Source organism: Canis aureus, chromosome 8 (assembly GCF_053574225.1).
Source record: "Canis aureus isolate CA01 chromosome 8, VMU_Caureus_v.1.0, whole genome shotgun sequence".
Classification (NCBI taxonomy): Eukaryota; Metazoa; Chordata; class Mammalia; order Carnivora; family Canidae; genus Canis; species Canis aureus.
In genome coordinates, this window is record NC_135618.1 from 262575 (window position 1) to 285381 (window position 22807).

The 22807-nt window shown below is 61.7% G+C and overlaps 1 protein-coding gene across 4 annotated transcripts in view; it reads right to left on the reverse strand.

Annotated features, from left to right (window-relative positions):
- The window catches only part of GNG12 (G protein subunit gamma 12), an 80311-nt gene extending 57515 nt beyond the window's left edge, over nt 1-22796 (reverse strand). The window contains exon 1 of one of the 4 annotated variants that reach the window (XM_077904982.1): nt 22771-22796. The gene's annotated coding sequence lies outside the window, so the exon portion shown is untranslated. Of the gene's footprint in view, nt 1-22006; nt 22170-22770 lie in introns of those variants that run through there. The other 3 variants (XM_077904979.1, XM_077904983.1, XM_077904980.1) reach the window with 3 other exon arrangements.
- Nucleotides 22797-22807: the final 11 nt, after the last annotated feature.

Consider the following 22807-nt stretch of genomic DNA (forward strand, 5'->3'; position numbering starts at 1 on the left):
TCTAATCATCCCTCCATCCCTCCATCCATCTAATCATCCATCCATCCATCTAATCATCCATCCATCCATCCATCCACCTAATCATCCATCCATCCATCTAATCATCCATCCATCCATCCATCCATCTAATCATCCCTCTATCCCTCCATCCAATCATCCATCCATCCCTCCCTCTATCCATCCATCCATCCATCCATCCATCCATCCATCCATCCATCCATCCATCCAATCATCCCTCTATCCCTCCATCTAATCATCCATCCATCCCTCCATCCATCCAATCATCCATCCATCCCTCCATCCATCCATCTAATCATCCATCCATCCATCCATCTAATCATCCATCCATCCATCCATCCATCCATCCATCCATCCATCTTCTATTCTGCCAACAACCATCTGCTGAGCCCCCTACCCTGGACTGGGCACTAGAAATACACAAAGTCCAAAGGACAGAAACTACTATACCCAATTTAGAGATAAGGATACTGAGGTTCAGAAGGTTTAACTGTTTCCCCTAAAACCACAAGTCTACAAGTAACAGAATGAAGAGTCAAATGCAGGACTCCCTGGATCCAGAGGCTCGTGCTTTCACTACACCATACAGCTTCAAACCCAGCCATCGCTTTGTCAGCCTAATTTAGAAATAACAAAAACTGTATTGATTTTTTTAATCTGCAATTTTTACTACCCCACCCTACCATCTGCTACCCTGCACTACATCTAGACATTTTGCCTCACGAAGACCAAATGCCCATTGTGCACCTGGAAGTCTGACTGACACCGTGTTTACGGGATGGCAACGTCACCACGATGACGCATTCATCTCCAACCCTCTGGCTGCTCTCTGCACCATCGGCTGGGGACCAGGGCCTAGTGGTCTCTGGCCCACGACAGGTCCTCTCTCCATATCTGCTAATTAAATGAAGAAAAATAAGCCAAAGACTAAGATGCTGTCTCAGGAAATTCTGAATGCCAGTTCTGAAGACTCTTAGCTTAATGAGTTGGTATCACTTCCAAGACCTTGGCAGAGACTGCCCTTCCAGAAGGTGCATAATAAGTTGCTGACTGAGCAATCTGCACATGATGATCACAGCAAATATGTTCTTGTGAAACCCTGGAAACAACCCAAATGTCCAGCGCTTGGATAGAAAGTTAAACCGACGGCTACTTATCAGCCCAGGGGATCATTTTGTTGCCATTACGAGGAGAAAGATGTGGAGTGTGAGGACACAGGAAAAGAGCAACATGAACCATGGTTATGTGCAAAAGCAGATCAGCAAAGAGGATGTTACACTGATCCCAACGACGCAAAAATACACAGATGGACGGACCCAGGCGTTGGAACGTGACTCTACACTCCTAAGGATGGTTCTTAGGAGCCCAGGAGCAGCTCAGAATCTAACAAGTCACTTGCAACTGGCTTTTCTCTCTACCACTCGACCTCCACAGACCCCCTTAGGATCAACATGACAGAACTCTCACGTGCTCAGAAGTGAACGTGTGACCCGTTTGGAAAACGTGCCTTCTCGGTGCCTATGATGAAAATAAACGCCCTACTGATAAAGGGCATCCATTTATCCGCCAAGCTCAGCATATACATTGTGCTCAGTGCCCCAGACCACGTGAGGATGAATGCCCCGTGTGTGGGTATGTGTGTGAAAAGCACAATACGTGACACTTTCCAAACTGCACATCAGATAACCCGGTCTGTTGTGCAGGGACAATCACTCCTTGCCGAGACTGGCACACCCGGGATGCTTTCTGCGTCAGGCCTGCCCTTCTACACCCTTTCCTCGGCTGACTCTGGCTTCTTCCAGAAATTTCTGACCTGATAAAAACACAAAAAGTCCGGCTCACAAGGATAACTTCCAAAATTCCTTTTCTACTCATACTCCACTTGTCCAGCCACTGAGATGCAGGTCCTTGAAAGGCAGGGACCCCCTACCCGTCGACACTTGGCTGCAAGGTGGAGATGCCGTCCCACGAGGTATCACCAGGGACACGACACACACAGAAAGCGAGTCCTAGTGCGCGTCCGGCACTTGGATGCGTCGGCAGTGGAGGCAGCACGAAGCCCTGAGTTACGCTGTGAGAAAACACGACTCCAGCATGAATAACACACACCTGAGACCTAACGCTCCACACCTCACACCTCGAAAAGCCCAACCAGGAGGGTGCGGCCGAAGAAAAAGGGGCCCCTTGCCAGGGAAGTCCTGACTTGGAGCAAATCCCCGACCGGTCCCACTGAGTGGACTCCCAGTAACACGCTTCACACCCTGGCTGGAGAGGCTCTGACCTAGAAAACCGGGTGGGAGACAGAGGGAATCCGGAGGAGGCCGGATCCGGTCGTGCCCGTAAGGTGGGCCCAGGGTGCCCAGCAAGGCCTGTACCCAGGCCTTCAGGGGAGGGAGCTGGCCGGGCTCGGCAGCTCCTGCAGCGGGCTGGGGTGGCCCCCCCCGGTGACCAGCACCCCCCCTCCCGTGACCAGCACCCCCCAGCACCCCAGGGTCTCCCCGTGGCCTCCTCCAGCTTCCCTGATTCAACTGCTCTCTCCCGGGCTGGCTACCCTCCCGCTTCTTGGAGGTTTTCTAATACTATTTTAGAGTGAGGGACACACGGAGCGGGGGACACACGTGGGGTGGGGGTGGGGAGAGAATCCCCCACGACTGGGTGCTGAGCACGAGCCCAGATGGGGCCGGGGCACATGATGCACCCTGAGGTCCCTCCGCAGCCCAGCTACCTGCACCCGGCGGCCCCTCCCCTGCCGGGGGCCGCTCCCCTCGTCCTCTCCCAGCCCCCATGTGGCTCCCAGCCACGCTGCCGCCCCGGCCACCCACCGTGGCCAGGCCCCGCTGACGCATCCCCTCCGAGCCACCTCCTCGACGGTCGGCCCATTGCCCTCCTGCACGGCAAGGCCCCGTGTGGGGACTCTAGGGTGACCCCAACCCTCAAGCCTAGGTGTCCAGCAAGTTGTGCAGATACAGAGATGCTGTGAGCCACAGGGACAGGCTCACGGAGACCAAAAGGGGGGGCAGGTCACGGAGCAGAGGGCAGGGTCGCTCGCTGCGGTGGCTCCTGTCATGTGTTTGGCGTGAGCCGCGGCCTCCTCAGGTTCTGCTGACGGGGACCACCCGAGGGCCTCTCTGGGACGGCGTCCGGGCCGCAGATGGGAAGGCCCCGGGCGACCGTCCCCGCGCTGGCCATGCCTTGTGCGCAAATCCCCACAAAGGACCCCGGGAGGCCCACAGCGTCTACATGCGGGTCTGGCGCTGCCACAGGGCCCGGGACGCCCGGCACACGAGGCCACCTCGGGGCCACTGGGCCGTGGCCGACAGAGGCGCGGGGCCAAGCCACGCTAGTCAGGGTCATGCCGACCGGGCCGTCTGGCCGGGTGTCCTGGCAGGGCTCCATGGGGCAGGCGGCAGGGACGCGGCCTCTGGGGGGCTCAGCCTCCGGGGACGGCCCTGCTGGCCCCCAACGCGCTGACGCCGCGGAGGTGGAGCACGTGTCTACAGCGGCTTCGTCCTCCTGGTCCTCCAGCCAGTCTGCGGTGCCGAGTCCGGAGCCACCGACGGGCAGGGCCGGCGTCCCTGGACGCCGCTAGGTCTCCCGGTGAGCGCCGCCGGCCAGAACCTCCCACCTACGGTCCTCCTTGAGCAGCTCCCGAACCTCCTGGTCTTCGGACCCTCTCCACGCCTCCAAGTTGAATCCCGCCAACGGCTCCTGCACATTAGCCTCAACCTACCGATGTATTTATTACCAGAGGCCAAAACAGAAGTCTGAAAAATACTCACTGCCGCGTTCAAAATAACTGGTAAATCCTTGAGGTCTCACCCAAACTGACGTTGTATGAAAAAGCGTTTTCTAGAACAAAACAAAAAATTCCGTGAGGCAGCGAGACTCACGCGGCCATCGACCTGCCCGAAGCCAAGTCTGCGGTCTCCAGGGGGGTCGCCGACTCCCCTCCGGGCCTCTGCCTGCGTCCTGGGGACGCTCCAGCCGAGGAGGCCCAACCTGACGCCGGGACACGCGGAGCACATGCGGCCGCTTTCTGAGACGTCACGCCGAACCTCCGCAAGGGACAAGCCCCCAGGTGGGCCCGAGCCCTTTGCATCACCCTTCACACTCGCTGTGTTCACACCCACTGGCCTGGGGCGCCTTTGAACACGACCGTTCCTCGCACGGGGCCCTGAGACATGTGGCCTCGTGGAGCCGCCCAGGCCCCCGCGTGAGGACACGGCGCCCCCCGGCCTCGGGAGCGCTGATGTCGTCGGGAGGCCGTTGGGGGAAGCTCGGCTTTTTTTTTTTTTTTTTAAGCGGTGAGTGTGGGGCGGTGAGCAATGCGGGCCGCGAGCACTCAGGGAGCCACCGCCGCGGTCACGACGAGGCACCATGCTCGGCCACATGCTTCTGCGTCATCGCAAAGGTCAACAGAACAAACACGTCAAAGACCATCTTGATTTTATAAAAATGAATCCGACTCTGTAGACGCGCTGAAAGGATCTTGAGGCTCCCGGGGTCTCTGAACCACATCGTGAAAAACGGTTGTGAAAAGCGCTCGACAAATATTCTGGGACCCCTCAGTGAGTGAAGAGACCTTCGTTCTAAGCATGAGGGTCTGGGACAGGTCAAGGGACCAGGTCTCTTTCCGCTGGGGCCACCAAGACGGCGCAGGATGCTCAGAGGTTCCGGCGGGGGGACGCGAGCCAAGGTGGAGCTGGACGCGCGCGCAGGGGACTCTGCCGGAGCAGGAGCAGACCCGACCCGGGGCGAGCACGCCCAGCAGGGGGCAAGGCCCGCCACGCGCCTCCCCCCAGCCCCCCACGGCGGCCCCCCTGCCGCGCGCCAGGGAGAGCAGAGGCCGCCGGCGGCTCTGGGGGGGCTGTGCTTGCTCTCCTCATAATGAAGACGGGCAGCCCCGCACGGCGGCCAGCGCGCCAGACACGTGCCAAATGCCCCCTGAATTCAACGAAGCGACGAGGCTCAGAGGAATTCATTCTGTGCTCAGGACCAGGCCCAGACCCAGGTTCCGGGTCGCTCCCACCACACCCTCCTGTGCCCAAGGGGACAGAAAGCAGGGTCGTGCCGCGGGCGGCCTGGGTGTCGTCCGCACGCGTGGTTGAGGAGCCGGGGAGCCGGGGGTCAGCTGCACGAGGACGAAACGCAGCAGGACCGGGACGGCTGGCAGGAGGGGCAGGAGGACAGAGCAGTTTGGCCCCGTTTTCATGCCCAAAGTGAAAGGACAGACGGGCGGTGGCGGCCTCAGACCCCACAGATGAGCCCGAAGGCTGACAAGGCCCCGTTTGGTCCGTAACCCACCCCCCCCCGTCTGATGGCTGCACAGGCTCGTTGTGGGTGTTAGATGAGAAAACGCACACAAAGCAACCAGCCCAGTTCCTGGCTGCAGGGAGGGCAGCAGGCTGAGAGGGAAGCGGAGGGAGGACAACGAGAAGGAGCTACGCATCGGACGCCTGGGGGCAGCCCGCAGAGCCGGGGAGAGCCCGCCCGCTGGGGTTTCACAACCCGGGCCTGGGCAGGAAGCAGCAGCTGGTGCTCCGGCTGCCGGGTGATGGAAGAACGAGCATCCAGCGGGCCGAGGAGGCTGGGCCTGGGGATGCCAGGGCCAACGTCACCACGGTCCGGGGGCGCCTGGGGGGCGGGGCCGGGGAGGCAAGGACACACAGTAGGGCCAACCGACGCCTCTGGGACGCTCTGCACGGGGACACATGGAACAAAAGGGAGAAAGTGGGGTCAGGGACTCACACGGAAAGGAAGCACCTGCCGAAAACCAGTCCTGACCGGCTCCCAACCCTCACCCGCACGGCACGTTTAGGCCCCGCGTCCATCCGCTGTCCTGTTGCTCTGCCAAACCGGACGTCTGAAGGGCATTCGGCGCTTCCCCAGATGCAAACTTCTCAAAGGTGGCATTTGGGGCCCGTATTATTATTATCATTATTATTATTAGGGCCTGTATTATTTTCAAGGTCCTCTGTTATGATCAGTAAAGAACAGGACTGTCATCAGGTGAGTCCGTCCCCCCAAGACGCGGTCCTGGCCCAGACGTCGCAGGTGCGCTCGGTGCCAGTCGTGCGGCCGAGGGGCCGGGAGCACACACAGCAGGCGTTGCAGGACGAGCGGCAGACGGAGGGCCGGGTGCTGTTGGCCACAGGCGTGAGGACACACCCAGGATGACGGATGCGTCCGGCCGAAGTCCTCGGGCTCCCGGTGAGGGACTGTTCACCTGCGAGGAACTGCTCGCTCCCTTCTCCGGGGCGGAAGCTGGCTCTTGGGGGACAGTAGTGAATACTACAGTCTGCGGCCCGCCCGAGCCAACCCTGCCCAATAAAACCTGACTCCTCTCTCACTTATCATACTCACCTCCCTAGGGAAACACCTACGTTCGTTTAAATTTAAGCCACCTCGTGACACTTCTCTCTCCTTCCAGGATCGTAATGAACACAAGGTCAGGACGCACCAGTCGAGAAGTTGAGAAGGTTCAGGAAAAGCGGTGAGAGACCAAACGCAGGAGATGGTGGAGGAAACGACAAGGAGAACGGGATTTTCCTCCTTCCCTTCCCTCCCTGTCAGGCCCCGCGGGACGTGCGGACCACGTGTGGTGTCCCTTTCCATCCTGAAGACCCTCCAGCACAAGCCGCGCTCTGGGCCCAAGTCAGGCACACAGTAGGGGCACGATGACCCCAACCCCGAGCAGCGCGGGCAGCCTGGGCACGTCTGATGGAAGGGGAGAGTTTCTGCTCCGGGTGAGCCTCCCCCACACGGTCACTTGCATGAGACGGGAGAGAAGCAGAAACGCAGCCGGGAGAGGGGGCACAGGACACAGAGCGCAGGACATGCCCGGGTCTGGGAGGAAGAGCGGGCCCGGCCAGCAACGGGGCAGGGAGAGGCCAGGACGCGGGGACGCCAGGTCAAGGCTGCGGCACGGCACGGGCCGGCAGGGGCGAGATATCCCACCCCGGGAAGGCGGCACCGTCCCAGCAACTTTCCTGAATGAGACTCACTTCATTACACTGTGTCTGCTTCCGTCTCCCCAGGGCCCAGACGGTGGGGAGGCGCCCGCCCTGTGCTCTGGTGCCATCGTGCCCGGTCGTTCCCCGTAGAAACGCAGCTTCTCGCCATCAGGGACCAAACAAGTGACTCGCGAGCCTCCGTGAGAGTAGCTGCCCTTGCGTCCACAGTGGGAGACGCTTGATCCACACGGACTCTGTCCTTAACGGGAGACCTGCTCCGACTTCCCAGCGTCGTGTCACGGGACACATTGATCGCCGACGTCCAGTAGGGGAGACGTGCGGCCTGCGGGTCAGGCCTTCTCACATCTGGACGTTCAAACCCCCGACTACAATCCTCCCCTATCCCCGCCTTGGGCCACACAGTGGGGATCCCGGGCCCACAGGCGGCAGGTGTCCTTGGGGTCTGGCCCCCCATTCAGCAAGGGCAGGTGAGTCACCAGAACTCTGCAGCCTCGGTCTCCTCCTTGGTGACTCGGGGGCAGTAGCGCAAGCTTGCGGCTTGGAGCGGCACGGAGTCCAACACGGGGCCTGACACTCAGTACGTAGCGAACGCTACTCCTTCTGTTGTCCACACTCGGTGGTTCTCTGGTCCAAGTGCCCCCGGGACCAGCCCCTCGGCCCCATCGGGCAGCTGGGTGCACGGACGGTTTTCCAAGCTTCAACACGGACTCCTCCGGGCGTCGGCCCAGCAACGTCTGCTTTAACAGTAAGTCACGCGGTCGCTGAAGTTTGAGAGCCACTGCTCTGGGGAAGTGGTTTCCATCTTCTTCTTTCTAAGCAGAGGAAGCCTTCCGAACAAAGCTGAAGCACGTGGCTGAGGCAGCGGTGATGGTGCGGGGTGGGCTGGCGCCACCCACGACCCTGGGCCCGGCCTCTCCCTGGGCCGCCCGAGGAACCGCAGAGGCGGGAACGGCGCTCTTTGGTCGAGTCCAGATGTTACGGCCTTTGGTGGTGCCACCGAAGAATCTCAAAGACTCGACCACGGTCGTACGGCAGATCCTGCCGCCGTGCAACAACATGCCCTGGGGTCGTCGAGTCGTCCTTCAGCTGAGTTGCTTCACACCGCGTCACCCTCGAGGTCACCGTCCTGCTGCCGTCTCTGGCTATTCCACATGCCCGGAGGCGAGCGTCCCCAGATGCCCAGCTCTGCCTGCCGCCAGGCTGCGACCCCGCTCACACGCGGTCAGGACACCGACTTACTTCCTTGTAGCGGGAAGACTTCACGCCTCCGTCAAAATCCGGTGACAGACTTCTGGGACGGGTCAAGGCCCGCCAGTGAGCGCAGGCAGGGGTGGAGGACGGCGGCCGGGGCCGGAGGAGCACTGACGCGGGCGACCAGGGGCCACACCGGGAGCAGATGTGTTCCCTGCACCACACACGCTGCCACGCTTTCCCCACAGGGCAATGTGGGAAAAAGGAGCCAAAGGAAGGAGAGCCACAGTTCTCGAGAGAGGGGACCTGCTTCGGGTTCTCCAGCAAACGGCAGCCTCCGGGAGGACAGAGGGAGGGCGCCTAGTTGAGCGACCACGGGCCGGATCTGCCGTCTGTCGTCAGTCCCGAGTCCTCCAGCTCATGTTCCATGCGGGCTGCGAGTCATGGCTCTGACGACAGGCTCACCCTGACACACAGGGTCACCAGCTGCAGCATCGTAGGGGGGAGAAAACCCACCCAGGACTCACTCATCAAAACTAAGTGTGCTTCCTGACACCAGAGACTATGGAGGAGAGGGAGGAGGGGGAAGGGAGGAGGGGGTGGATGGGAGGAGGGGAAAGAGGGGAGGGGAGGAGGGGGAGGAAAGAGGGGGAGGAGGAGGAGGGGGAGGGGAAGAGAGGGAGGGAGATGAGGAGTGGAGGAGGGGGACGGAGGGGAGGGGAGAAGGGGGAGGAGGGAGAGGAGGAGAAGGGGGAGGGGAGGAAGGGGAGGGGGAGGGGGAGGAGGGAGAGGAGGAGGAGAAGGGGGAGGGGAGGAAGGGGAGGGGGAGGGGGAGGAGGGAGAGGAGGAGGAGAAGGGGGAGGGGAGGAAGGGGAGGAGGGGAGGGGATGAAGGGGAGGGGAGGAGGGGGAGGAGGAGGAGAATCGTCATTATTTTAGAGGAAGACAGTGACATGATGAGGCAGCTGAGGAGGAAGGCCCGGCACCTGCCCGTCCTGCAGGGCCCCACGCGCGGGCTGGCTGGCCCAGAGGGAGCCTCGGGGTTTGGCAGCAGGACGGTGCACCTGCGCCTGGGGGGGGGGACAGGCCTTCCCCCCCACGCCCGTGGAGCCGGGCCGTGCACCATCACAGCCGTGGCACGCGGGGCTGCAGCAGGGCTAACTGCCAACACGTAAAGTGAAAACGCCAAGTCCTCGGCTACACGAGTCACATTCCAAGTCACTCGGGAGCCAGCGGCGGCCTGACTGCCCGTGTCCACTGCTGCGGAATGTTCCGGGTCGCGGGGCAGCTCGGAGGCACAGCCCCGACAGGGGTGCAGCCGGGGAGAGGGCGGGCAGCTGGGGCCCACGATCACAGGGCACTGCCCCTGGGGCTGCAGGTGGCAACTTGCGACCCCCCCTCAGCAGGGGACGGAGGCTACACGGTCTGCTGGGATCTCTGCGGGGTGGGCTGGCTCCTCGGAGCATCGGGTGCCTGGACCCCCGTAGCACCCGGGCTGGGCCACGGGGAGCAGGTCCCCCCCGCGCAGCTCCCGCCCCCGCCTGGTCCGGCCCACCTGCAGCAGCGGCCGCATCCTGTACTTCCGGGAGGTGCGGCTCGACAGTAACATCCTAAAATAATAAGCACTCGATGGCCCTTTATGGTGCCGGATCCTAGAAACGTAAGCTTGGAGCAGCGCGAGAATAAAAGGCGGCGCCTCCCATGGCGAGCCCCAGAATCAGCAGGAGCCGGAGGTCACCCCCCCCACCCCCCGCATCATGTGTCAGCCCCTCCGGTTAGTTAGGATACCGATGGCCACCGCTCACGGGGCTCCTAGTTCCCTGAGCGCCGGCAGGGTCCAGCACCTTGCGGTCCTCGGCGTCCGTAGCCCCAGCAAGAAGGGGCGCCATCCCCATTTTCCAGGACAGAAGCCAAGGCAGCAACCACAGTGACCGGCTGGCTCAAGGTCGCAGAACGGGACCTGTGCTCAGGCTGCTCGCCGCCGGGGCCTGTCACCTGCACGAGGGGCAGCACCGTCTCCCCTGTACGGGGCTGGCTTCTCGGCACCCGGGGACAACCAGGCGGGCCGGGCAGCTCCACGGCCGACAGCGAGTCATGCTTCTTGGCAGACGCGGCCCCCCTCGCGCCCCGCGGCCCCGAGCCCTCCCCACGTCCCCGCGGACGCCCAGCCGGTCAGCGCCGCCCACCCAGCTGGGCTCTGAGCGTGGCCTCGGGCAGGATCGGCCCCCAGCTGACCGCCACCACAGACGGGTGCCCACGTCTCTAGCAAGCCTGCCTCACCACGGAGCCTCGGCCCTTGGACGATTCCTGTTCTTTTTTTTCTGACGAAAGACAGGGAAAAAGATGAAGCCATTTAAAGATAAGCTAAAATCCCCAATTTTAGATTTTTCTCAACACCAAAGTTCAAGGTCAGAACTTGGGTGACCTCATCCCCCTTTGCCCTGCCTCCGGGATGAAGGCGACGACCCAGCCTCAGAGGTGACAGCACAGAACATGCTCCTGAGCTGAGTGCGAAGGGCATCCCTCCCGCTTTGGTGTGGGGGCGGGGGGAGAGGACGCAGACGTGTAGGGACGTGGGCAAAGTGGCAACAGCGGCCTCGCTGCCCTCTGGATGTCCTTCCCAGCGCTCTGTGAGGCCTCCAAGCGCCTGACACGGTGGGGCGTCTCCTGTGGCCCCAGGCCACCTCTGCCCCTCCCCCACAGGCAGGTGTCCAGGTGGCCCTCGGCATGGACGGTGTGAGCCATTGGTACCAGCGGGCCAGGCGGGCCCTGGGGAGGTGCCCTGAGGTCCTCCAGCCCGGTCCTGCCGCTCAGCCATCCCGGCACAGGCGGGGCCGAGTGCTAAGCGGTTGTGAGCCTGGCCAGCACCCACAGACCCCAGCTCGCGGGGAGGAGTCGACGGGGCTGCACACAGCAGGAAGCAGGAGGCCTGGGTTCCGAGCTCTCCCTGCCCGTAGCCAGCTCTACGACCCAGGACGAGCAGCAGCAACGCTACAGAAAGAGCCTCAGTTTCCCCATCTGTGAGGAGGGGGTTACTGCTTGGCCGGTGCCTGAGTCCACGCGGGCTTTATAGCAACCCGGCAGACCAGGAGGGGAGGAGGGGGGAGGAGGGAGGGGAGGAGGGGGAGGAGGGAGGGGAGGAGGGGGAGGAGGGAAAAAGAGGGAGCAGGAAGGAGGTGGGTGGGGAGGAGGGAGGGGAGGAGGGAAGGGAAGAGGAAGGAGGGAGGGGGAGGAGGGAGCAGGGAGGAGGGTGGCGGGGCAGGGGAGGCAGCAGGAGGGGTGCGCTGGGGTCTCAGGGGGGCCTTCCTCATGCGGCACCGCAGGAACCCACTTTGCCTCCAGCACCGTCTGTGGGGTAAGTGCTGGGGCCGCTCCCCTCGTGGTGACGGGAGGTGGGGACACTGAGCGAGGACGGGCGTCGGGCGTCGTAAGCAGCACAGCCTTGAACCGACACCCTAACCGCTCGCCCGCCCGTGACGCCTGGGGGGCTGCTGGACAGGAAGTGACTACTCAGCCCCAAGGTCTAGAGGAATCCCGGTGGCCTCCGTGCGAGGGTCGGGCCAGCTGGGAGGGCAGGGCAGCGCCGGTGAGGGCGGGACCGGGGCCGCTGAACCTGGCCCGGGCGCCCTCCAGCCTGGCTCCTTGTGAGCACCCACGGACTCGACTCCTTTTATTCACCGGGTTCCTGGTTTGCTGCGACGGGCTACGACTCGGGAACAGCCTCCCAGGCATCCCCCCAGGCGCTGCCCCCGCCCCCCCCCCCCGCCCGGGTTTTCACGCAGGCTCCGTGGGGGACACAAGGGATTCAATCTGGTCCCACTGCTGAGCCAGCCAAGGTCCAGCTCTTCACCTCCAGAGGCCAGAGGGCCGCAGCCCGGCCCGAGGTCCAACTCTCTGAGCGCAGCTGAGTCACCCTGGCAACAGGCCCGTCCTTGGGTGGGGCCCAAGAGTCACCCGTTAACAGAACAGAACAGTGTTTATCACTCTCCTCACTTCAAAATTCCCAGAGTTTTAGGAACTGGGTGCCAGGAATGGGATGAACCCCAAATACGCGTATTATCAACCAGGGAGCCGTTCACGGCGGCACCCCCGGGGTAGGGCACTGACAGCACCTGCTGGACGACGGAAGATCATTTCTGAACTTGATAAAAACCGAGGAAACGATGAAGAGACAGGACGTTTGTCCTCAATGAGCTAAGCTGCCAGCGGCAAAGACCCCCGTGAGTACCAGGCACGTCACGGGGCACGTGTCCTCCGTGTTCCCTCCCCTCCAGTGCATGGACCTGGAGGCCCCGTCCCTGTCACGCGGTGCCCCAGGGACTGTGAAGAGCACAGACTTCGGGGTCACGCCGGCTTCCAAGCAAGACGCCACCACCCGCGGGTTCTCCCACAGTTCTCGGCCTCGCCCACCTCGCTTCCTGGCCCGTCAGGGCAGCCAGCACCGCCGACCTGGGGGGCGACCGCAAGGAGGACCCGGAGCTCCGAGCGCGCCCTCGTCGTCAAGCTGACTCCTGGAACACTATCTGCTGCCAAACGCACCGAACTGTGTGAACGGCTTCCACTGCGGTTCAGGATGCGGGGCTGGACGTGAACAGGGTGATCCCACGCCAGTGCTAGGAGTCCTCAGCGCCCGAGCGCCTGCGGCCCATGCGCTGAACGTTTACGTCGTTTACATCAGTGACCGATTCCTCAGCTCAAGATCGTGTTTCGTCAATTCTAAGGATACTGTGTTGACGTCCCCGATGCCGGGACGACCGAGGACCCAGCCTGGTCCCCCAGAGATGCCTAATGTCCTCGTCCCTGGATCCCGTGACTATGTGACATGGTAAAGAGACTTCACAGCTATAATTAGGGCCACCCCCTTAATACAGGGGTAGGGGCGGCGTCTGGATCATCTGGGTGGGCCCACCTGAAGCAAACGATCCCCTAAAAACAGAACTTTCTCTTGGCTGGAGGCAAAGATGAAGCAGACGGAGGCCGAGCGTCCTGCGGAGAGCCCAGGCCGGAACGGCTGCCCCCACCAGGCCCATGTGACCCGGGGCCCCAGGCAAGGACCCCAGGAGCACTCACCTCCCGTGGGTGGAGCGCCCGCAGGTGCCAGGTAAGCCGGGACCGGGATGGAAGCTGGTCCAGCGCCTGTCCTCGCGGAGCGGGCGCCCAGCCGCAGACGGAAGCCCCGAGACCGCCCACTGCCCGGGTTCCGGCACCAACACGCGGGGCGGAGGGCGGGCACCCGGCCGGGCCACTCCTCCTGGCACCTCCCGGCCTCCGCCGCGTGAGCCCCAGGAGGGAGATCCGAGCGGCGCGGCGCTGCCGTGACCTCCTTCCTTCCGTCCGTCCGTCCTAGGAGACAGAGGTGGCCGGACGCAGGACGGGCCCGTGCAAGGCCGACGAGCACACCGAGGACACCACAGTCGCCTGTTTGCTGAGCCACGATTTCTCTGTTGATGGATTTTATTCTTAAAAAGAGGACAACTGGCCTCAGGAGAGCACGCCCACCCCAGGGCTGACGCCAGGGCCCTCGAGGGCAAAGGCGAATCTGCGACGTCAGGCCCAGGGTCGTCGCCGAGCCCGAGCCCCGGCCGCTCTCCTTCCACCGCACTTCGGGACGGACGGGTGGACGACGGGGGGTTGACAGCTCCCTGAGGCTGAAGTCAAGGCCAGAGCAAGAGCCCAGTTCAGCGTAAAAAAACAAAAAACGTGGCGTGTAGAGCCTTTCAGGGCGTACACATCGATAGAAAGCTCTAGATTTCTTTAAAGATCCCGCAGGAAATGCCACTGGAGTTGGCGTACGCTCAACCCCGTCTCCTGCTCCCGTTTGAGGGGGAAAAGCTCCCGAAGCTCGTCCTCACGGCGGTTCTGGACGAGCCCCAGCTCCACGACGCCACTGGCCCCAAACTAGTCCCGAATCAGACGCCAGCGCCGGGCACGAGACCCTACTTTCCACTTCCCTCGGTTTGCGCTGACAGCTTGGCAGCCCCGGGACCTCGGGCCCGAAAGAGCGAGCACGTCCGAAGCCCGTGTCTAAGGGGCTCAGCAGGCAGTGTAGGTGACAGGCCGGTGTCCGGGGGGAAGGCCGGCAGGTGCCCGCAGGAGGGTGGCCGGGCTCCGACGCGGCCCCAGGCGCCCACCTCGCTCCTCCTCCCGGGCCGTCCAACAGCTGCAAGTTCCCACTTCTCAGCAGGCCGAGGGCACGGGGCCGATGCGGGGCTTGCCAGGGGGCCGGGGGCAAAGGCCGGGCCGCACGGTTGCCGGAGGGAAGTGCAATGAGTCAGCCCTCCCGGCGGGGGTCACGGGCCGGCTCGTGTGGCGTCTGGGAACCGGTCCTCCAGCTGCACCTGCAGAGGCACGAGGACCCGCACAGCCCTGGGCGTAAGGGCGGGAGGCCGACTAAAGCAGGGCGCAGGGGGTCGGGGCGGGTGGGGCAGAGAGGCCGGCTGCAGGTGTGGGAAGACCTGGGGGCGCGGAGGCGGAGCAAGCCGCCTGGGCATCACCGTTACCCGTGGCTGAGGGCTCGGGGCCGGATAAACACATGCCCTATTAGGAGAAACGACGAGGGGCGCCCAGTGGCTCAGGCGGGACCGCGTGGGACTCCTGCCCCGGATGCTGGGCTCAGGCTCCACCCTGGGCGTCGAGCTCGCTGCACAAAACAGCCCCAGAGCGGAGAGGCTGGACGAGCCGTTTGTCACAGGAGCGTGGAGGAGGGGACAGGACAGGCCGGGAAGACACGTGTCCTGGGAGGACGTCGGCTCAGAAGGGGTGCAGGAAACCGCAGGGGCAGGGAGGCCCGCAGGGCATCAGGAGAGAAACCCCGGCCAGGGTGCGGGTGAGTGCGGCCCCCGGCACCTGCACCTCCCCTGCCGGGCGCCCTGTGGGCGTCCCTGGGCCCTGGTAGTGGCCGCGGCCGGGGACACGGGACAGCAGGAAGTGGGAGGAAGAGGCAGGGATGCCAGGCCCCTCGCCCCACAGGGCAGCCGGCCACGGTTGGGTGGTAAGGGCCGCAGCAGGTTGCTCAGCGGATCCGCAGGTTCCAAGAGCGGGGACGGGGGGGCAGGTGCACAGGACACGCTGCTGGCTGCAGATTCCTGAGGCTCGGGCCTCCGGGAATCCCACGGAAGCCGAACCATCCCCGGGAATGCAACAGGTGGCTCCGCAGGCTGGGAAGCCCGGGGGGAATCCGCCTGGTGTGTCTGGGGATCTGCGCGGCGGGAACGAGGCCACGGGGGACCAGGGTAAAAGGCAAAAGGCATCTACGCTCCCGCGGCCGAGAGCCCGCATGTCTTCCTTGTCACACACGCGCTGCCTGTCTGTACGGGGCAGGTGGCCCGAGGCCCCGAGCGCACCTGCGCCCCCGCCACGCACAGGGGTTCAAGGCGGCCCTGGCAGGAAGCCTCGATTCAGTCCTTCCACTAGGTGGCCGGGCGTCCGCCTCTCCCGACAACCTGAGCAGCCGGTGGGGACCTTACCCTCCCGTGCAAAGCCCCGTGGCCTTGTGTGCAGGTCGCAGTCTAAGAATTCAAAAGATTAAAAAAAAAAAAAAAAAAGAATTCAATAGATTTCAACAGTCTGGGTGCAGGACACGCACCAAGTCGGCTGCTTTCCACGCTTTTCCAATTTGCCTGAGATTCAGGTCGAATGAACCCGGTGTGACAGTTTTCTATCAACGAGGTCCTCACTGAGCCTCACTAAAGTCCACGCAGCTTTTGGGTTTTGAGTCCTCTCTCCATCCTTGGATTCACTGGCCCGTGTTGATAGCGAAATTGTGTTGCTCCCCTGCAATGATTTTTTTTTTTTTTTCTGCAAAAAGCAGGCAAGCTTTGAGGTCATCACAAGTCCCAGTCAAAGGGTCCCAGTGAGAGCCAGGGTTTAACGTCCGGGGCTCAGGGACACCGTGACCCCATAGCATCTGCAACTAAATAAAAGCCCGGTTATTCTCTACTGGTAACGTGGAGATCCACTGCCGGGGGTCACGTGGTCTGCACACGGCCCCTCAGAGCGAGCCCTCCAGCAGGTAGACAGTCGGCGGTGGACCGACAGCCCACGCCAGCGAGCGTTTGTGATGCGGCCACCCCGGTACCCCGAGCCTACACCCCTGTCCTGGGCCAACCTCAGGGGGCCCTGTGTCAGGCGACGGGGACTGAGGACGAGGATCATGCACGCGGTAAGGAAGCCAGGTCTCTGCCGTGACCCCCGGGGCGTGGAAACCACAGAGGTTCACCGAGCAGACCCTAAAAGACGTTTTTAGCTACTAATCTCCCGCGGAATCAGAAGCGCCCCTGGCTTTTCTCATACAAACCTCTGAAAGGCAGACCCAGGACAAGGCAACAGAGACCCTCCCTGGCAGAGGAGGGCAAGCAGACCCTCACTCTTACGGGACCCGATAAAGCCTGACGTGACAAACCGAACGCTGAAGTCGCACTAGAAACGATTTTTAAGACACTTGGCAACTCACGGAAAAACCCAGCTGTAGCGGCCTCCAGTGCCCCCGCCCGCTGCCCTGGACGCCGCCCGCCCGCTGCTCCGGCCCTCGGGCCCAGCGGGGACGACGGGGCCTGGGCGGACGAGGTTGAGAACAGGACGTGGCCGGTTTCTTCACCGGTACCCTCAAGGCCTCCCTGGGCGTCCAGCCGTGGGAGACTTTACGGCCCACGTCAGGCCTGTGGGTGTCTGAGGCGACTTCTCGGCGCCGATGGAGAAGCCCCTCCGGGCGGGATGAGAATCGGGAGCCTCCTTCCCGTCTCCCCCTGGGTGTGACTGGTGGCTTCTGCATGGGACTCCCAGCCCCCGTCCCCAGCCCTTCCCTGGATGCACCTGCAGGGCAGCTCCGGGCAGCTGTGCCGACTGCATGGACGCGGGGTGGGAACTACTCGGGGTCAGACCCTGGTCTGGGCTCCGCGGGACCCTCGGCCTCCTTGTGAGGGCTGAGCGAGGTCGTACAGGTGACGGGCTCAGATCTGGGCCCAGGACACAGAACAGCTCAGGTATGGACACACCGTGGTGCTCTAAGCACCTTCCTGTTAGACCAAGTGCACCTGCGTCTCCCTCGGGAATGTCCCGTCCTGGAGGCACGTGGCAGGCGAGGGCCACGCGCGTTAGGGCAGGGCCCAGACCCTCCAAGTGACCATTTCCAACCCATCTCAACGTTGGGAGGCTGGGTCTGCATGCGAACCTTAATTCCAAACATATCTTAAGACGATAAACCTACGGGGGCACCTGGCTGAGCGGCCAACCTCGGCTTTGGCTCAGGCCCGGGATGGAGCCCCCGTTGGGCTGCGCTGGGAAGGGAGTCTGCAGCAGGACTCGCCCTCTCCCTCTGCTTCTCCCCCACTCTCTCTCTCTAAGGTAAATAAGTAAATCTTGGGGGGGGGGAGAAAAAGATAAACCAAAATTCTGAAAGGGCCTCTCTTTCACTGCCAAACAACTCTCACTACCAAGGTTTTAACATTTCAGGACCTTCAACTGCTACTCAACCTGTTTGTTTTTTTTTTTCCTAAAACAAAATCCTGCTATTTGCGCCCAATAAACCAGAGTTTTTACTGAGTTACCGTTACACAAGGGGACTTCATACACACCCACACATACTCATTGCAGAAACTGGATAGAAAAGAGGGAAAGCACCAGAATCCCACCATCCACTGGTCTGTATTTTCTGCTAGACTTTTTCATCTGCATGAGCTTTTTTGCTGACCTGGCTAGAATTGTTAATAATGCACTGTGACTGTGCACACCGCCCTTCCCCTACCTGACCCACCCTAACATAGGACTTTGTGCGTTAGTGACTTCCAGTGTATCAATAAGAAAGGAAAATGGGATTGAGATCTGGAATTTGTTGAACAAATTAGTGTAGCAATCCATCCCACATTTTAAAATATGCAATAACAATTGCCTAATTATATTCTCTTACTTTGTTAGCACAGTTTGGCAGGACTTTTTAAATTACCGAGCTTCTTTAGATTTGGGGGAAACATTAGAATTTCCTATAATTGTTTTCCTGGTTATAAGAGCAATACACGCTCATTATATAATATTCAGAAAGAGAAAATCTCAGGAAGTAATAATTTAACATTAATATTTGTTGAACACAGACTATGTGTCACTCGCTGTTCTAAACGCTTTAGGTAGATTCACTGATTTAACTGTCACAACACGTCGTGGAAGCAGGAAGGGAGGAAGCAACTTGCCACACTCTGCACACCTAGAAGCATAAGCCGGGAATCCGTCACCGTGCTAAGAGGTTGTAGGAGTGAAAAGAATCAATAATTTATTCAATCAGCTCCTTCACTGCTTCAGAGTATAATGTCACGGGCAAGAAACAATTCATAGTAACACCGTACCCTTTAACAGTCATGCAAAAATATCACGCGGCACCGTTTCTGCATCCCTGCGGGACACTGAGTAAAGCGAGGCGTCCTCTGTTAGGGGAGCTACCATTCCGATCCGCCCAACCCCCGCACCTGTAGCCGTCAGGGATGAAACAGGTGCTTAAGACGATTTGGTTTAAAGATGGAAGCATCTCTCTTAAATTTCGCGAATGATTCAACAATGCGGCGAGTCCTCGAATCAGCCGAATACCCGCGCGCGCAAACGTTCGCAACCAGTCACGACACCTTTACGAGACGTTCACAAAAAGCTCCCCATCGGTCCTAAACACGTCTGATGGCTTATCAGTTGGCACTGAACGTCGGTTCATGAAACAGAACTGGAAACTCTTAGGCCACATTTCTTTCATACTTTAATTAAAAATCATACTTGGCTAAAGATAAATATTTCTGTTCCTGGTGTAATTTCCTACCCAGGGCTAATAAACACAACTTTTTAAAATATAAACTCTCTTTAAATTTAATTTTTTATTTTTTTAAAGATTTCATTTATTTAATCATGAGAGGCAGAGACACAGGCAGAGGGAGAAGCAGGCTCCACGCATGGGGCCTGATGGGGGACTCGATCCCGGGTCTCCAGGACCATGTCCTGGGCCGAAAGCAGGCCCTAAACGGCTGAGCCACCCAGGGATCCCCTCTTTAAATTTAAAATATGATTAATAATTCATGTTTCTGACTGCCTGGCTCTAAAACTACTATATGACTATAACTTCAGCACTAAAAGCATATTAGATTAATCTATTAATCGCAATTATTCACACCACTGTGGTGGAATCACGACGCGTATATATACAGGTATCTGGTACCTCCAGACAGATAGAGAGCTCTATCGACAAAATCAGGCAGCTTCTTTGGAATTTAACATAGCTCTCCCTCGCATTTCCAGGAGGCTTAAACTGGCGTCTTGTAATTTACCCAAAAGCCTGCCGCTGGAGTAAGCTAGAGAAGTAAAATATCTAATCATGTTGACTGTTAACTGTGTTAGGTGCCGTCGACGTGTTTTGCAAAGATTGTTCCGTATATTTCCATAAAAATCCTTGAACTAGAGACCAGTATCATCCCCATTTTACAAATCAGACTTAAAAGATTAACTAATATTCCCATCTAGGGGAATGGAGTTTCTGCAACCAAAATTCATACTCCAAACCACTGTTAAAGGGCTCCTCTTCCAAATCAGGCCTCAAAAAAAAAAACAAAAAACAAAAAACAAATAATCTGACTTCTACAACTCACCTCCCTAAATTCAGCTTCAACTGACATACAAAACTCACACACACACACACAAAACAACACAAATCTGACAATTTATCTAGCAATGACATGCTTCTGTTCGAAATTTTTATTTTTTTTCTTTTCAGAGAGATTTTCAACATGGAAAACAAAGTTAATCTGGCATTAGGGAACCATTTCCTCCGGTGTTTTGACTAGGAAGCTCTTTGCTGTCCCAACTTGACAAACCACCCATGTCCTTCAACAAGTGAGAGCACAAGCCCAACACCACCCATCTCGGCCTCGGCCTCGGAGGCTAATCTTCCAGACCAGATCGCAGCTGGCTCCGCGGAAAGATTCACGATATCAATCTTTTCGGTCCCTTGTGAAACACAGTTTCACATTTTTACGTATTTGTACACGAATTCCAATGCCGTCGTCCAATACCTAGGGGAGAACCTGGGTCAAACGCAGTAAAAACACGACGACATTTTTTTATGAGGCCCAAACACGCAGTTGTTAAGACTGTTGAGCACTTTTTGGACTGAAACCAGGCTTTTATGGTGCTAGTTCACTGTGAGGGGAGCCAAGGGACTGAACATTTGATCCCAAAGTCCTTTTATCACTAAAGAGTCTATAAAATGTTTGATTACTTTAAAAAGATTATGTGTGTGTGAATCATGTTTGTTGAAAAACAGGAGGCTTGTTCATACACACAATTTGGCCTTAAAAAAAAAAAAAAGAAAAAACACCCCGAACCCCAAACAGCTCTTTAGGGGACTGGGATTGTTTGGGAGACAGAGGCCCCCGCTGCGGTCACTCGGTGCCCCGCCCTCCTGTCCTCCAGGTGGGGCCGTGACCTGCGGAGGGAGAAGGGGGGAGCCGAGGGGGAGGGGGAGGGGGAGGGCGAGGGGGAGGGGAGCCGGGCACACCTGAGGGCGCCGGGAAAACAGCCCAGCCCAATGGGGCTTGCAGGCCGCGGACCCGGACCCCGACCCCGACCCGACCCAGACTTGACTTGACCCGACCCTGACCCCGGCCCCGACTCGACTCGACCCCGACCGGACTCGACCCGACCCAGACTCGACCTGACCCGACCCCGACCCCGGCCCCGACTCGACCCCGACCGGACTCGACCCGACCCAGACTCGACCTGACCCGACCCCGACCCCGACCGGCACTGGCGGCCCCCGGGACGCATCGCAGTCGGTCGGTCCGCGCAGGTACAGCGGCCGCGGGAGGGGCCCGGCGGGAGGGGGCTCGGGCTTCCAGGGCCGCGTCTGTGCAGCACGACGCCCGCCCCGGGACCGCGGACCCCGCCGCATCGGTGCCCCTCGGGGTCCCGCCCCTCCGGGCCCCGCGCCCCAGGTCGCGCCCCAGGCCCCTCTCCTCCGGGCCCCGCGCCCCAGGTTGTGCCCCAGGCCCCGCCCCTCCCGGCCCCGCGCCCCAGGTCGCGCCCCTGGCCCCTCTCCTCCGGGCTCCGCGCCCCAGGTCGTGCCCCAGGCCCCTCTCCTCCGGGCCCCGCGCCGGGTCCCACGCCCCAGGTCGTGCCCCAGGTCCCGCCCCTCCGGGCCCCGCGCCCCAGGTCGCGCCCCTCCGCGGGGACCCCGAGCTCGCCCGGGTACGGAGGCCGCGGTCCCGGCGTGCGGGCGCCCTCGAGGCCCCAAGGGCCGCGCCGTCGCCACCAGCACGGGCTGCGGTCCCTGCGCCGCCAGGGTCCCGACGGGGCTCCCGGAGCACGGGCTCGGCCGCCTGGCGCCCCGCGCCCCGCCCCCGCCCCCGCCGGCACCACCCCGAGGCCTCCGGCTGCCGCGGCCCGAGGGACCTGGGGCCTCCCCGCAGACCCGCGCCCTCCCGCCCGGCCCGGGAAGGAGCCGAAGGGAGCGCGCAAGGGGGGCGTGGCGCCCGGGCCGCCCCGGGGCAGCGCTGGGAACCCCGGGCCGCCCCCGCCCCCGCCCCGTCGAGGGCCAGCGCCGTCCGCCCCGGCCCCGCGCCCCTCCCCCTCCCCCTCCCCCTCCGCGTCTCGGCGCCCAGGCCCCGACCAGTCCCCGCCCTCCGGGACGCGCTCGCTCCCTCCCTCCCTCCCTCCTTCCTTCCTCCCTCCCCTCCGCTCCCCTCCCTCCCGCTCCCTTCCCAGCGCCCGGAGCCCGGCCGCCCCCGCCCCGCCCCGCCCCGCCCGCCTGCGCCCCGCGCCCCCCGCGCCCCCCGCGCCCCCGCGCCCCCCGCGCCCCCTCACTCGCCTGCCGCTGCGCCGCCGCCGGGGACTCGGGCTCCGCGGGCTCCGGGACGGGCCGACCTGTCCTCCGCCTCCTCCTCCGGCTCCTCCGGGCGCCGGCTCCGCCTCGCTGCCTCGCTCGCTCGCTCGGGGAGGCGGGGCGCACGGCTCGACGGGCGGGGCGGCGGCGGCCCCGGCCTCCCTCCCGGCCTCCCTCCCGGCCTCCCTCCCGGACGCCCTGCCCCGCCCTCCTCCGCCCTCGCCCCGCGCCTCTCCCCCGTCCTCCCCTCCCTCCCTCCCTCCCTCTCCCCTCCCGCCCCTCCCCTCCCCTCCTCTCCCCTCCCCTCCTCTCCCCTCTCTCCCGTCCCCTCCCTCCCCTCCCCCTAACTCCTCCCCTTCTCCCCCTGTCCCCTCCCTCCTCCTCCCCCTTACCCCTCCCCTTCTCCCCCCCTCCTCCTCCCTCCGTCCCCACTCCCCTCTCCCCTCCCTCTTTCCCGTCCCCTTTCCCTCCCCTCCTCCTCCCTCTCCCTCCCCCTCCTCCTTTCCCCTGTCTCCCTGTCCCCTCCCTCCTCCTCCCTCCCTCTCCCCCTCCTCCCTCCCTCCCTCCCTCCTTCTCCCCCTCCCCTTCCCTCCCTCTCTCACTCCCCCTTCCTCTCCCCCTCCCCTACCCCTCTCCCGCCCTTCCCCCCCGCCCGCCCCCTCCCCCCCACCCCCTCCCCTCCCCCTCCCCTCCCCCCCCCACGCCCGGACCCCCGCCCCGAGGCCCGTGCAGACTCCGCGCTCACCCGCCGGCCTCGCCTCGGCCCTCGCGGGCTGCCAGCC